Genomic DNA, 15,819 nt, shown 5'->3' with positions numbered 1-15,819 from the left:
ATTCAAGTCCTGGTTTAGCCCTGTCTTCACATTAATTGTGAATATCAGAATTAAATAAGAACATTGATTGCAACTTTTACAAGAATTCAGCATTTTATGAAGAATTTCCTTTAAGCATCCTAAAGGTTTTTATCCCCAGGCCAAAAAATATGAGGCTGAGGACTCTGCTGCGGTTTAGACAACTCAGAGGAGAGAGAGAGAATGAATTCATACGAAAGGCGTGACGCGTGATTGGTTGAGAAATCCAATTTGGTCCATTTTCAGCACCACTGTGACCTTAACAATTATTCCCATTATCCCAATGCCAAACTCCATGTACCACCTGTTGTTCTGTATGTACAAGTGTATCCATCCTTCACTGGCATTGCTGTATACTCCTTTTATACTGGGAGCAGGTGTGGGCCCATTCTCCACTGCATCCACCACAGCTGTAGATGCCCAGACGGTTCCACCAAATGTATTTACCCTCCTGATTATTGCATTGTGCCAGATCAGTCACAACATGTCCAAACGCGAACCTCTGCTCGCTCACATTCCTGGTGCAGCAGTGGGAGCAGATGGTTGGCGTGTTAGGGACAGATAAGGACGTTTGGAACTGCACACATGTGGGGGAGCAGGTGTGGGCCGCTGGGCAGTCCACAGAGGAGCAGGGGTTAGACTAAGGGTAGAGTGGTGTGAAGGTGCTAACAAATGCAACGTTTTAGTTAAAGACACTCTACGCAACTTTTTTGACAAGACATTGAACTTATCCCTTTTCATAGAGACAAACCGGTGGACAAGTTATAGGGCATTTAACTTATCTGTCTGTCATTTGGACAGATGTTTGATAGATAAGTTTGCCTTACTTTGGTACTTTTGGTAATTCAAGCAGGTCCCACCACTAGAAAGGTTACATACTGTACCTTTAGGTCCTCCTCAGTCATGGTTTTTTACATGACTGGCAAATTGATTTAGGTTTTATGTTAGATTTCCTGCAAAACGTGACCTAAATTTATTAAGTAGTTGTATCTGGAAAGTGTCTTACCTTGTCAGTTTTTGCTAGCATAACAATTTTGGAATTTTTTGGGTGTCTTGAAATTATAATTTTTTGTGTGCATTGTTAATGTACAAAGAGAGAAATGTTAAGATGGTTAACATTTATATTGTTTTGTAATGCATTTTTGAACATAACATCACGTTGTTGAACTCATTGCCACTCCTGACCTTATGTAACAGCATAGGTTATTCTAAAATAACTCAATGTCTTTAGTTATACCTACATCTGTGGCACCTACTGACTGGTAGTACTGAGAGTACAAATACGAGAAACAATGTGTAAAATTTCCTGAATCAGGATTTACTGTGTGATTTGATTGTGCTCAGTGGAGCCGTAACCCAGTTCTGGGACTGAATGTGAGGAATGAGGAAATCCCACCCTGAGCAGGCAGATAATGCACAGGAAATGGTCCAGCAGCACAGCACCAGTTTTAACTAAGAACAACTAACGGTGCCTGTGTTTAAGAAGGCTATTGAATCATTTTGGGAAAGAAATATGAAGGTCATGGAAAACTGATAAGTTGCTACTACAGGAAATGTGGGTAAAACAAATAGGTAAAAATCAGGATTGCCACTTTTGTTTTATAAAGCCTTTTGATTTACTTTGAGTACAATTTGTGCTCTTTAAATACATTTGCCTGGTCTTGGTTGAAGTTTTCATAATAAAAGTAGGTCCCTGTAACAATGTATTTAAATCTGTTTTTATAATTGTATTCTTGTATTCTTTGTTAGTGTTTTTTTTCTGTTTCATTGTGTATTTTCTTGTCTTCTTTGAAATGTTTGTCCTGTGATTGTCTGATCCTCCTTATAAATTTTGTAAATAAATTAATATAGGCCAGAGAAATAGTAGTACTACAGCATTCACATTCAGTCAGGAAATAGTAAATATCATTTGATAACCTTTAAAATGCAGTTAAAATTCACAGTTCAACACTTTGAACCATTAGCATTATGTGTTTGTATAAATCTATCCTCAGTATATTACTATCCCAGGTTGTGGTGCTGGGCAGCTCTGACACAGTTTCCTCTGCATGTCAGCCCCGCTCGCCCCAATCGTCTGACTGCATGTTTCTGGACATTTGCTCCCATTGTCCCGGACTTCCTCTGGACTCAGGCTGGACTCACTCAGCTGCAAAGGAATGTGTCCGGCCCTTTCCCCAAATTACCCACCGTGTCCCCTTGGGTTTCAGAGGGCAAATTTATGCCCCTGTCTCTAATGTACAAGAGAAAGAAAGTGGTTCCATGCAGACCAGAAGGTTGACATGAAGCAGAGTGAGGCGTTTGTAATATAAATAATAAACTATGAATAATAATGAAATATTTCTAAACTCTCAATTCAAAATAGTCACCCAGCAACCATGAACAACAATAAAAAAGGGTTCTTGGCACATCAGGGCAGAAATAATGTACTAAGCAATAGATCCTGCCACTGATTGATTTTATAATGTCAATGAATTTCTGTTCTCTATAAAATCATTGACAACACACATTTTTAGCAGCTTTATTTAAATATACAACATTTGATTTATATATATAAATAAACTATATATATATATATATATATATATATATATATATATATATATATATATATATATATATATATATATATATATACACACTGCACAAAATCTGAGATGAAGAAGAGACATTTTCTCTTTAAAGCCAAGTTATAATAATAATAAAATGTGGACCAACAGGCTGAATATCAGTGCATGACGCTAATGTAACACATTTATATTTATTCAGCTCCATGAAGCACAGACAGAACTGACCACGTGTCTGGTTTGTTAACGTAAGATATTAACAATTAATCAGATAAATAAAGCAGAAAAAACAAGCTAACAAGTTTACTCTGGATCTCACTCCAAATCAACAAATCCATTGAATTCTTCATCCTTGGTGTCGCTTCTGAAAAAAGAGTAGATGAAGCGTGGCTTCTGCTTCTGCGTGGTCATCAGACTCAGCAGAACATCATTTTCTTTTAGGCGGCATTTTTGTTCAGTCTTTCTTAAATGTCTTTTAAATTACCATAATGTTGAATGTTTTCATTTTCAGGAGTAGTATCTACTATTCCTGGTACAGGAGTAGTATATACTGGTACAAAAGCCTAGAGTTCCAGTGTCAGTGTGACAAAGATGTGAAATGATATATTTCACATACAAGTTGCATCTGAGTATAAGTCGCACCCTCGGACAAACTATGAAAGTGTGACTTATAGTCCGGAAAATACGGTACAAAAAATGTAATCATTAATAAGTGCTAGTGCAGCCTCTGCAGCTCAGTGAGTGAATGCCGGAGATTTTGATGATTAAAAAACCTACATGTATCTTCTATGACGGTTAAGACACTGGCACCTGAGGTTCAGTTGTGATTCTTTCTTTTATAAGCCTGACCTGCCCAGTGGTGGGTCCAGATTCGCCCACTGTCACGCTCACCACGCCCATAAAAAATAAGATTATAGCAAACTCAACATGCCATTTATTTATGTAATCAGAGGAAACACAGAAGAACACCCAGCAAAATCATGTTTAGACTAAATAACAGCCACTCAAACAAAGAGCAAATATGTCCCTAAATGTCAGAACTGAAGTGCATTGTCAAATTCTAGCTTTTCTTGTCAAATCATTTACAAAACAAACTCTAATGCACCTGTATATTCAAACGTTATACATCAATGAAAAACAAAACATCCATTGAATCCATAAATACAATAGGTTTCAGTCTCCCCCCCAACTATCACCAAACTAGTCAAAAGATACAGAAAATACAGAAAAATAGGCAAAAAAAATGTCTCCCCTTTGTCTTCTTTCAATTAAAAGTTGCTTCACCAGGCTACAAAACTCTAAGTTTCATATAAATAATAATTACTACGGTTTGAGGTACTCTGATATTGTTCTGAGTGTGTGGCCCCTCCCCTGCAGCCCCACCCACATAAATTACACACTGATGGCCATTTTGCTGATGTTAGCATTAGGATCACTGTCATGTATATGTACATGTGCAAAAAATACAGCAAAAACATTTCTAGGAGAAAGGAGAGAGTGCCTGTCAATCTACCAGCGTAAAAATGAATTATGAAAATTTGACAATTAACAATGTTATAATTTATTTACGTTTAATTATATTTACATATTACACATTTTACACAGATCAAAACCAGCTTTATTATGGGTCAAATTGTGACACTAATTATTTAGAAATGTTTTATTTATTAGCTTTCTGAGTCAGAATTAGCATTTTTATCCCAATAATTGATTTATGCTGACAATATCCAATGCCAACTGGCACATGGGTGGCACATGGGTGGCACATGGGTGGCACATGGACACCTGGACAATGTAAAATTGACATGTTTTGTTTTTTCTGCACAAAATTTTCCACAAGTGACAATCTCATGTTGTTGTTTACCATTTATTGGTGTCTCAGAAAGTACCTATAACTTTTAAAAGGCAAATCTCTATTTTAATTTAGTTTTTTGTCATGGGGAATAAAAGGGTATTTAACTCTATTGCACTTATTCCTAATGTTTTATATTGTTGACATCTGATAGAAATCACAAAGACTTGATTTCAACACCAATCTCATCCATGTACAGGCTGAGGAAACTCTCAATTTATATGTACTTTTCCTTTCTGATGATTTGTCCAAAAAGACCTGTATGTTTAACAGGTTCAAACAATAAGAGCACAGGCAGTTCATTGTCTTTTATCACTGATTGCTGTTGGCCTTGGTTTGAGTTTGAAATCTAAACCATCTTATTTGGGCCATAAGACCATCTGGACAATAGACATTTTATTGCAAAACACACACTGAAAAATGAATGATCTCCTTTTGGATTTTAGAGACCGATACGTGTCCCTCACTCCGACGAGGGGGAGAGAAAGTGCTTCCGAGCAGACAGGAAGTTGGAGCTGCAGCAGAGAGGCCCAGACGACGCCTGCATAGATTATTTATGTCCAAACATCAAACAGGGTCCATGTCCCGTAGAAGAGGGAAATGCGCAAATGCATTGTGGCGGGTGAAGCATTAGTTACAACAATATTTTGAACACAAATATTGTTCACGTGCCGTCTCACCATGCTCACTATGCCAAAAATGTCAATAAGTCTTATCAGATGTAAACATATTGAGATACATGCCCAGTGCCATGTGACCTATATGTTGATTATAAGAAACTGGAGCACACAGAGGAAACACACAGGGAGAACATGCATACTGCACACAGACAAGGAATCAAACCCAAGACCTAATCACTATCACACATGGCCCTGGCACTTGTGGTCAGAGCTGGAGTGGAACCTACTCTTGGGATGCATGTTCTGCCACTACACGTTCGACATAAATCTTAAATAGTGCATTATCTTAAACTAAACAATATGGAGGCAAATGGGACTTGGTTCTCCTGATCTCAAATTGGAGGAAATGACTGAAAATACTGTATGTGAGAAGAGGCTGGAGACTATTTAAGTTTTTGTTATTTTATGCTGTTTTAGTTATTCCTTATTAAAAATGGAAAATGTATATTAAATATTTAAATGAATAACTGGTGGAAAATGGAAATCTACAATTAAAGCCAACAACCTAGTCCCGACTTTTCTGTACATAAACTTTTTTATTTTATTTTAATTTTCAAAGTGCTGTACATAGAATTGCACAAAATCAAAAAACAAACATCCAACAAATCAACTGCAGCAAAATAGTAAATAAATAAATGTAGCTAGCTCTGTTTCATCACTGCTAAGAGAAAAATATATAAGAACATAAGACCTCAAACTCCCTGTCTAACACTAAAAACAAAAACACTATGAATGAACGAATGATCTCTCAAAGAAGGAACTATCTTCTCTTGTTGATCACGTCCTACAAGACACCCCTTGATCACAACACATCCTTTGTCTATTTGTTTTCCTCCTCACGCCTTCTCCTCTTTTATACCACTGTTATTGTCGATCACACCTGTTACCATTGATGCGTCTGAATGCCTGTTTTGATTTTCACTCAAAAAGACCTCTATATACCCCCCCGGCCCATTCAATAGAAGGGCACAGAGGCTGGCCCGAGATAAGCACTATACCTCCAGATGGTAGACTGCATTTCAAGGCCTTGGAGCCAAAGGAGGAATGAGGAAATCCCATCCCTGCTCTGCTCCCGCACAGGGATGGGGGGCAGGAAGCGGTCCCATTTGCATACTCCACAGCGGGACAGCGGAGGGGTGATGGGGTTAAAAGCGTGGGAGGAGAGCTGCTCTACACTGATAGGGCAAAGGCAGGTGGCTGTTACGACTAATGACATCCACAGAACACATAGATAAAGAACAGGCATTTATTACATCTCTGTGACTTCTCTATCATTAGGCAGCAGCTGAGAGAGGAGCAGGGAGGATGCTGTGTCTCAAGTGCTCACAGCCCCGGAGCAAATATTCCAAACATTTGTAGGTAATTTTGAAATAACTTGGATGTGTTGCATTGCTGTTTTGGGAGGAATGGGAATGTACAGTGTAATGAGCCAAAACAAGCAAATAGCCTGCCATAAATGATAATAATGTGAGAGAAGAATGAATCCATGTGAAGTGAATACAAAAGGGTAAGTTTGATGTGATGTGAAGTATATGGTATCAACCCAAAGTTCTGACCAATGGAAATAGTGTTTTCAAGGATTTTATAATGATGGAAGGTTAGATAAACAAGCCATGGCCGCATTACAATAATGGCCAATAGGTGTGTTCTTCTATTGATACTTTGCAGTGACATCATGCCGGGGGTGTTCTTCCTGTATGTCTATGACTGAATGTTCAACGGTTATCATGGTGACACAATGCACACAATGCAGACTGTTAGAAAGCTCAAGTAAAAAATGCTAAATGTACTTCAACAACACATTTTCAGGAGGATGTGATCAATACAAGCGTTCATGGTCTCATTTAGGTCAGGTGACTCACTGAAAAACTGTTGGTTAATGCTAATTAGCTTGTAACTGTAATGTTATTTGAAAGGGACTTGTTTAACAGCACAAATCAGCTCACCTGTTGTAATTACAACTAAGTCACTTCTTTCTGGTAAGACTGTGCTAAAACAAAGCTCAGACTAAAGTCTAATGTGAGTAAGAGAGCTTCAGACAGAGCAAAGCCTCCAGTTAGCATCACACCCCCAGAGAATGTTGATGACACCAACTGCAAAGTATCAATTGTCTTGTTATCACTGAAAGATTGGACACTTAAACTAACAGAATTTGCTCACAGACAACGAAGCAATGGTTAATTCCATCTGAAATCTCCAAAAACATTTCAGTGTATTCTTTATATCATAAAAAAGAAAGGGCACTTAATATGTGGTGCCTTCATTGCAACTTATTTCTTCCTGTTAATTTTCTTAAATAAATATGGTTAAATCAATACAATTTTAATTGAGATCATGATTTAATCATTTCTAGTCATCAGTGATCAGCTTTGGCTTTTCAATCTTTTTAACAAAGTACAGCCAATCCTTTATCAGTAAAATCATGTGGAGTTCACACTTTGGAGTAATATTCACTTACTACTATTTCACTTACTTTCACTACATAACAAGGTCGCATGAACTTGAGCTACCCTCTTATGTCATATTGCTTTATATGCCTGTCTGGTATGAAAAATGTCTATATTTTTAGAATGTAACTACAACTAAAATGATATGCTTGATAACGACATAAAAAGACTTAGTTCACTAGGCATCCAACAAGAAGAAAGTGTCAAATAAACACTCACTTCATTAAACAGCACTTTTATCAGTGCACTTTCCACTGGTACAAACTCCAGCCTTCTGCAAACAATTCCCACTGTGTGTGTTGGTCTAAATGTGTATTTTAAGCCCAGAGTCTCACAGAAAAACACCGAGTTCCCGAAACATTTGCTGAGTCGACACACAGACAACAACTGCGAGAAAGTCCTGATTTATGCCCTAAACGTCACAAGACAGCGGAGCACAGGTGACCACAGTCCCCCTCTGATCTTCTAGTGTAACGACAATTTTATGATCACTAATTTAGGCCCTAACAACAGAGTCTCAGTTAAGTTGACCCAACCATGAAAGCACAAGGAAATATAGAGGTGAAAGGAATTTAAATGGGACTTTTCAGATTCCTAGTGTGCAGCCGAGGTACATTTTTGACATAGATATACTTTGGTGTCTAGAGGAGAGTGGCATAGGGCAGTGGGGGAGGGGTGTAGGTTTTTTGTGTAGATAAAGAAGTCATTTGTGATGTGTTGCGTGTGATAAGGCTGGTTTATCTGTTTAGCTCTATGCAGACAGCAGCTGCCCATGGGTAATGAGCCATGAAAAGACTTTCTCTTCACATCCACACAACATGTAGCACATATACAATGACTTTAAAATGAAAAAGAGAAAGAGGAAACATTTGCAACTATTCAGACCATTTTTGAGGCTAAAACTGTGCAATACCAGCACACAACTGTGCATTAAATATCAGGTAGAGTATAACTGGTGAAACAGCTGTCTGTATGTGTGTGTGTGTGTGTGTGTGTTTGTATGTATGTTTGTATGTATGTGTGTATGTATGTATGCGTGTATGTATGTTTGTATATATGTATGTATGTATGTATGTGTGTATGTGTGTATGTATGCATGTATGCATGTGTGTATGTGTGTATGTATGCGTGTATGTATGTTTGTATATATGTATGTATGTATGTTTGTGTGTATATATGTATGTATGTTTGTATATATGTATGTGTGTGTATGTATGCCTGTATGTATGTATGTGTGTTTGTATGTTTGTATTTGTATGTTTGTATGTATGTGTGTATGTATGCCTGTATGTATGTTTGTATATATGTATGCATGTATGTGTGTATGTATGTGTATATGTATGTGTGTATGTATGTATGTATGTATGTATGTATGTGTGTTTGTATGTATGTATGTATGTATGCGTGTATGTGTGTATGTATGTATGCGTGTATGTATGTATGCGTGTATGTATGTGTGTTTTTATGTTTGTATGTATGTATAAACCTGTATAATGAGACTCAGAACCTACATCTTTGGAAAGTTGACCAGACGTTTGTTGCCATGTCCAGTGAATGAAACCAAATATAAAATGTAGCAGTGTTTATCATTAGTCTTACATGCTCTTTAAAGCTCTGCATCATGGAAAGATGCCTCAGTTAAGACCAATGCAGGACGGGCGTCACTCCCTGGGGCTTTCTCTGCTGAATGTGAACAAATCAAAACATGCAGCTCTGTTTATGTCACTACAGAATAAAGAATGTAAACCAAAGGAGTGCAGAGCGTATCCAAGCACCCATGTGTATAGATTATTATCTGTTGTGGGTAAATGTAACAAGAGTATCACCACTCTTCCAGACAAAATAGCTTCATGTCTTTAAAGAATGAAAATAATATAGCTTTAGCAAATGAGTAAAACAGCTCTGTAAATAGGCATAGCTCTCACTTACTTGAGAAATATGTAGTATTAATTTAATTTGTTCGAGCAGTTTGAGAGATAAAATAAACACATCAATGTGCGGTAACCAACCAAATTAAAATTTCTTTTGCCCCAAAACCTGTCAGACCACTCTTGTCCCAGTACATGCATTTCAAAGAACAAATGGGTGCGAACAGGAGGCGACGAAACATTTAGGTGCGTTGAGTAATTTAGCATTAGCATTAAAACATTGCAGTGAAAATTGCAATGTTTACAATCATACGTATAACCACACTCTGCTGAGCATTTGATTTTCAGACATACTACAAACTGCATTACTTACAGTTTATGGTAGTTTTAGAAAACATAATATGGCATATCAATAAGCCTATAATACAAGTAATGTTGTTTGTTATGATGATTATTACCTCTCTTTTCCCTTCTGCTTATAATATATTCTCAGTACATGTACTTGACTGAAACCGTTAGTGTTCCCAGCCTCACTGTTCATACAGTACATACTTGTGAGGTTGCATCATTGCATCAACAAAAGCCTGTCAATCACACTCCTGCCTGCAGTTACACAAGTCAAAATAGGAGACTGAGACCGTCCTGAGCCGTTTGAGGTGCAGAGGAAACCTGTGCACCACTTCAATACTGGGGCTTTGTGAGCGGATGCCCTCATTAGAAGTGATTGGGCCAGGAATGCTTACATAACAGATCAAACTGTGGGCACCAAAGAACGCAACAGGATGCCCCACCATGTTCCAGGAATTTCTTTATTGACTTGTACTGACCAAAGTTTAGTGGGTTACATGAGAGGCAGAGAAATGAAGGAGCTCTTGGGAAAAAAAAAAAAAAAAAAGACAAGATTAGGAGCAATAAGCTCATTGGGTTGAGTGTTGTGATGACTGAAAAATTAAATTCTTAATATTCCTTGATTCAAAGTCTCTTAAATTACCATTCCATAAATGACATGTGTGACCAGCTTTATGAAATCAAAATTTCTGAATAATAAAGTAAAGTTAATGTGACTTAAACAGCCAGAGAAAAATGAGCATAGGTTGAAATGAAATTGCTTAATATTACTTCTAAAACTGGCACAATAATCTTTTTCTAGCTTATATCTACGATTATTTTACACACTGATTATTTATTAACCAATTAAATTTTACAAACTTAATTGCAACTAGACAAGCAACAAAGACACTTATGCACAACTGACAGTGTTGCCCCAGCCTGGCCAAAAAAAAAGTCACTGAAAAAAGGTCACACACTCTAATATTTTGTTGTTCCGCCCTTAGCTTTGATTACGGCATGCATTTCTTTGTGGCATTGATTCGATTTTGCTTCAGCGATGTCACAAGATTTATTTTTCATGCTGTGTTGCATTAATTTTTCACCAAGATGTTGCATTGATGATGGTCGAGTCTGACGCTGCACAAAGTCTTCTCCAGCACATCCCAAAGATTCTCAATGGGGTCAAGGTCTGGACTCTGTGGTGGACAATCCATGTGTGAAAATCATGTCTCATGCTCCTGATCCACTCTGTCACAATTTGAGCCTGATGAATCCTGGCATTGTCATCTTGGAATATGCCCGTGTCATCAGGGAAGAAGAAATCCATTGGTGGAATAACCTGGTCATTCAGTATATTCAGGTGTCAGCTGACCTCATTCTTTGACACAGAGTGTTGCTGAACATAGACCTGACCAACTGCAGCAAACACAACATATTTGTTTAGTTAAATCCAGGTGCCAACTTTTATTTTTGGCCAGGCTGTGTATAATATAGAATATGTGATATTGTGTGTGTAATAGTTTGAAAAAAAAACAAACATGATTTTTACTTCCACTCACTGCAATATAGTAAAACAGGCCAATGCCAGGAATTACTTCCCTATAAAAGACAATTAATTTATGGATAAACACCAACTGATTGAACTCATATTTGAGGGCTCAAAACGTGTACAGATTCTTCTTCAAAAGGTTACACCAAAAACTGTGGCATTAAGTGTGCTTTTCAGCACCAGATCTGTGAGAGTTTCCCCTCTGCTTCTGTCATTAACCAAAACAATGGTCTAACCCACTTTTTAGTGACCAAATTACTCAATTAAACAACTAGACTTCATCTAGGCAGTGTTTACATTCTGCGTCATGCCAACAGCCAACAAACAGCTCGTCCAGTGTATCCCAGAGGAATGTGCCTCGTTTGGCACCGTTCCCGGGCACGGAGCGGTTACGCGCATTCCAAGGGTCTCGCGCCGAACGTCCAGGGATAAGTCAAGCCGACCTGCTCCCACTCCTGATGGGGAACAATGAAACGCTCCCCTCCCATTAAAAGACAAGTGGGACACGGACACACGCGAGGCACGACAAGCATGTGGCTCAGAGGCGCTGCCAGGGAATGCGCAGCGGAGCGAGCAACAATGATGGGAAAATCTGCGCTTATCTCCGAAGGAAGTGCAAGTGCAGAGACTTTGCACGTCAGGTATGGGCTAATAGGTCATTATACAGGTCAGGGAGAAATGGTAAGCTCTAGAATAGGCCTACTAGAGTGGAGAGTTATTATGGCACTAGATGAAAAATCATGGGATGAAATGTAATGAGATAAGTGCACAGGCCAAATGCACAATGCAACATTCTACTTTGACCCAATGCATTTTTTTAAAACTTTAAAACAATCCAATATGTTCCTTTGATTCAATACGATAATGTAAAAAAACAACATAACAAGTGCTTTCATTGCTCAGCAGATTAATTAATTATAATTAATTGTCTCTGGCTCTGAGCACAAGGGTGTCCAGGGGCACTGTTATAATCACTACTTTATGCTTTGTTTCTTTACTATCATTTCTTTTTTGTGAGGTGTGTATTCATTTTTGTAGCACTAAAATGAATACACACTTCAGTTTTAATGAAGACAGTTTTTTTTTTGTCATATAATAGGGGTGATAGTATTTTTTTAAATCATAATAAGTATTAAAATAATAACAAACCACAAACCGAAAGTCATCTAGTCTACATATAAAAAGAGGAGTATTTTCTAAGTATTTTTCTTTTTATTGGCTGTTTATTTTATATTTTACATTTTAATACAAGTTTGTATAAAGTTTAGTTAGTTTTCACTTTCCCTGGATGCCTGTATAACTTAGTCCACTTTTACTATTTTTTGCCAACATCCCACTTCTCAGACACAGAGCTAAAGCCTCACTCAAACATCTATGTTCATTCCTTTTACGACAACTATATCTATGAGATGATCAGAATTCCTCTGACAAATACTTAACATTCACAGATCAGATGATACTGTGATGTGAAGCTTGTATGTATGAACACACTGATGTATGCACATATCATATAGGTGCATAGGCTAAGAACTGTGAGTAGTAGTACCTCAACTACTATTTTTTTTTAAAAATATGTACATTTTCATCTGCAACGTTTATTAGGCAGAAACTGGGAATGTGAGAACACCCTCTCCTGGCTGATAATGGTATTTTGTTTGTAAGAATGTATTCATTGACTCTATTGATTGTCTATTTGGAAATGATCAAAGCGTGTAATTACCAGCCACGTTGTTTAGTTTCAGATACATAAAAAGTAGATAGTCATCACACAAGAGACATGCCCTGAATGTCTAAAACGACACTTGCAATAGTTTTGCTTATCACAACTATTTCAAGTGTAATATTTGTTATTATTAGTAATTAAACAGATAATATTGTTCCACCTCGACTGGTGTGTTAAGGTGATGTAAGTCTTGCTTTCACAAGAATCTGAGAACACAAAGTCAGACAGTGTCAAACAATATTATGATTGTGGATTCTCTGCAGATGAGATACATTCCTTTGGTGCAGTATAATCTGTGAGGGGTCAAAAGTCTCCAGAAAGCAATTTGTTAGATTAAATTATTTTTATTAGGCCTCAAGCATAATTTCTGTTGAGTTATTACATAAAGTTCCAAGACTCCCAGGAATTGGACCATCCTCCCTCCCCTCCTGTTCCCCTGGTCTAGGCCTCTAAAAGGAATCTCCAAAACTCCCAAAAGAGCTGAGGAATGCCTGCCCAGTGAAATTCCATCATGCTGCATCAAAATGTGTGTGTTTAATGCAATCTAGGAGGTAGACAATATAAAAACAGTCAATTTGTGATAACTTCTGAATTACCCGATCTGCAATGTAAACTCCTTGCTTAGAAATAGACTTTGTCAATTTAATGTAGAGGCTGAACAAAGAATAAATTAATAAAAATACCACATCTCAGCTAAGACACTTGTCCTTAATAGGTAAAAAATATAGGGCTTATACATGGAATATAGTTCAGGGAAACCTACCTATTGATTGAAATCCTAAAAATCATTCTAGGACCAGTCAAGATTTACTTGCACACTAGCAGACTAACAAACTAGTTCTAATCATGTTCACCCCACAACCATGAAACAAACTGTACAAAAAACCTTCAAACCTGGGGAATTGTTCTTTTACTTAATAATAAATTGAAATGTAGATTTTTTTAATGTAACTTCATCACATCTTTCTATGTGAACTCTCTTCTACATGAATCAGTCTACGTCGGCATGTTCCTTTCCCCACATGGCCGATATTAACTCTCCTAAACTTCCTAATTATGAGGATAAAGCTGGAATGACGGCATTGGCACAGAGCACACATTCCTAGCCCCGATCCCGGCAGACGCTGGTAAAGAATGTACATATGTGGTATTTCTGCAGGGAGGACGGCCTTCTCTCCTCTGTGGACATTAATTTAAATTGAGGCTAAATTCTGGTCAGCTTGAAATATGTGACAAATGCAAGACTCCACTGTCAAAAGATGAGAGCTAATTTGCTTTTAGAGGAATTTAGCAGGACCTTGTGCGTTATGTAAGGTCATAAAATGCTAAAGGTTAATCAGGTTGACTTGTTGGATTCAGACTGACAAAGACACTTGTAGGCAGCAGAGGGTCAAGCCAAGGCAGGGAGCAGAGCTGAAGATGTTGAAATCAATTTTGCTCATGAATGGGACGGTATCAAATTTCAACAATACAATAACAGTGACCAAAAATATCACAGTCTGACGGTATACCATGGAGTTGTGCATTTTTATAATGCACAGGACTTAAATGATATATTGCTCTTTGATTTTGCTCTACATTAATGTGCAGAGATGTGCAGACACCAGATCAATTATCAGGGCCAAACAAGTAGCCTATAGTCATACTTTGGTACATAACTAGGATAAGCATACATTATTTAAAATAGACTTCAAACTATTCCTTCCTGATTATTTGCTTTATCTGCGATCATGATACTCGTATATTATGACCAAAAATACTCAATTCATGAACTCAACACCGTGAGGAGCTTTGAGTCTTATTTCACAGAACCAGTGAAATAAATGGGCTTTGTCAGAACCACCAGAAGCCCATCCTCACGGTATATATATCTTGGCATTTAAGGCCTATGTTATACCTTAAGACTGGCTATTGTCAATTTATCACATCTCTATACCTGAGGATGGATCAGAATAAACATGAGGACCTCAGAGTGTCCTTATGTTACATTTTTCAGAAAAGTGTCATACTGGGTACTGAAGGAATGCAGACAAATTTCCATAACTGCAGAAATACAATTAATGGTAAGTGTACCATAATAACCTCAAGAATATGAGGTACATGAATTTATGAAAGAGGCTAAGCAGAAAATATTTAAGCTTGCCAGAATCAGCGTAGAGGAAGATCAAGAAGTGATTTATGAAATAGGAGATAACATTTTGTGTTAAAGAAGAGAATGTATGGGATGAGGCTTCTTAAAGACTAACAAACACAAATTTTACTAACACAAGCATGTCTTTGACGTTCGTAGTGACAGACTCACACCACAGCATCAAATGGCATGTCTCTGCTCAGGTCACTCATGTCACCAGTTCTTGGCCAAGTCACTGCAAAGAATCTGGAATATTTCAAGCTTCTAGGTATAGCTTTTGACTCACACAGTATATGGCAGTAATGTCAAAGCAGTAAACAAAATAATGGGTGAATGAAATGAAATGATTTAGTGATTTGTGACTTAGTCCAGTAGATAGTTTAAGGAATTGTTTTTTAAAAATGTAAGATGAATTGAGCAGACAAGCACTGGCAAATGTTATTACTGCAAAATAAATAATTACTGCAAATACATTTGCAATTTCATATCTGTATGTTATAATCCACAAAGCATATTTCATTTGTGTTTTTGCCATGCTTCACACAACAACACTTGTTTTGGCCTTAAACTAGGCTGTTTCTGGTATGCCTCACAGAAGGATGCATTTTTGCCAACTTTTTTTGTGTAATTGGAACCATAATTTCTTCTCTGTGCCCA

The 15,819-nt window shown here is 37.4% G+C and overlaps 1 protein-coding gene across 1 annotated transcript in view; it reads left to right on the top strand.

The window, feature by feature from the left end:
* zbtb11 (zinc finger and BTB domain containing 11) overlaps positions 1–15,819 on the top strand; it is a 505,104-nt gene that overhangs the window by 391,996 nt on the left and 97,289 nt on the right. The gene's annotated exons all lie outside the window — the stretch shown is intronic.

The sequence above is a fragment of the Periophthalmus magnuspinnatus genome, chromosome 4 (genome assembly GCF_009829125.3).
Source record: "Periophthalmus magnuspinnatus isolate fPerMag1 chromosome 4, fPerMag1.2.pri, whole genome shotgun sequence".
Taxonomy (NCBI): Eukaryota; Metazoa; Chordata; class Actinopteri; order Gobiiformes; family Gobiidae; genus Periophthalmus; species Periophthalmus magnuspinnatus.
This window is presented reverse-complemented; position numbering and strand designations above follow the sequence as displayed.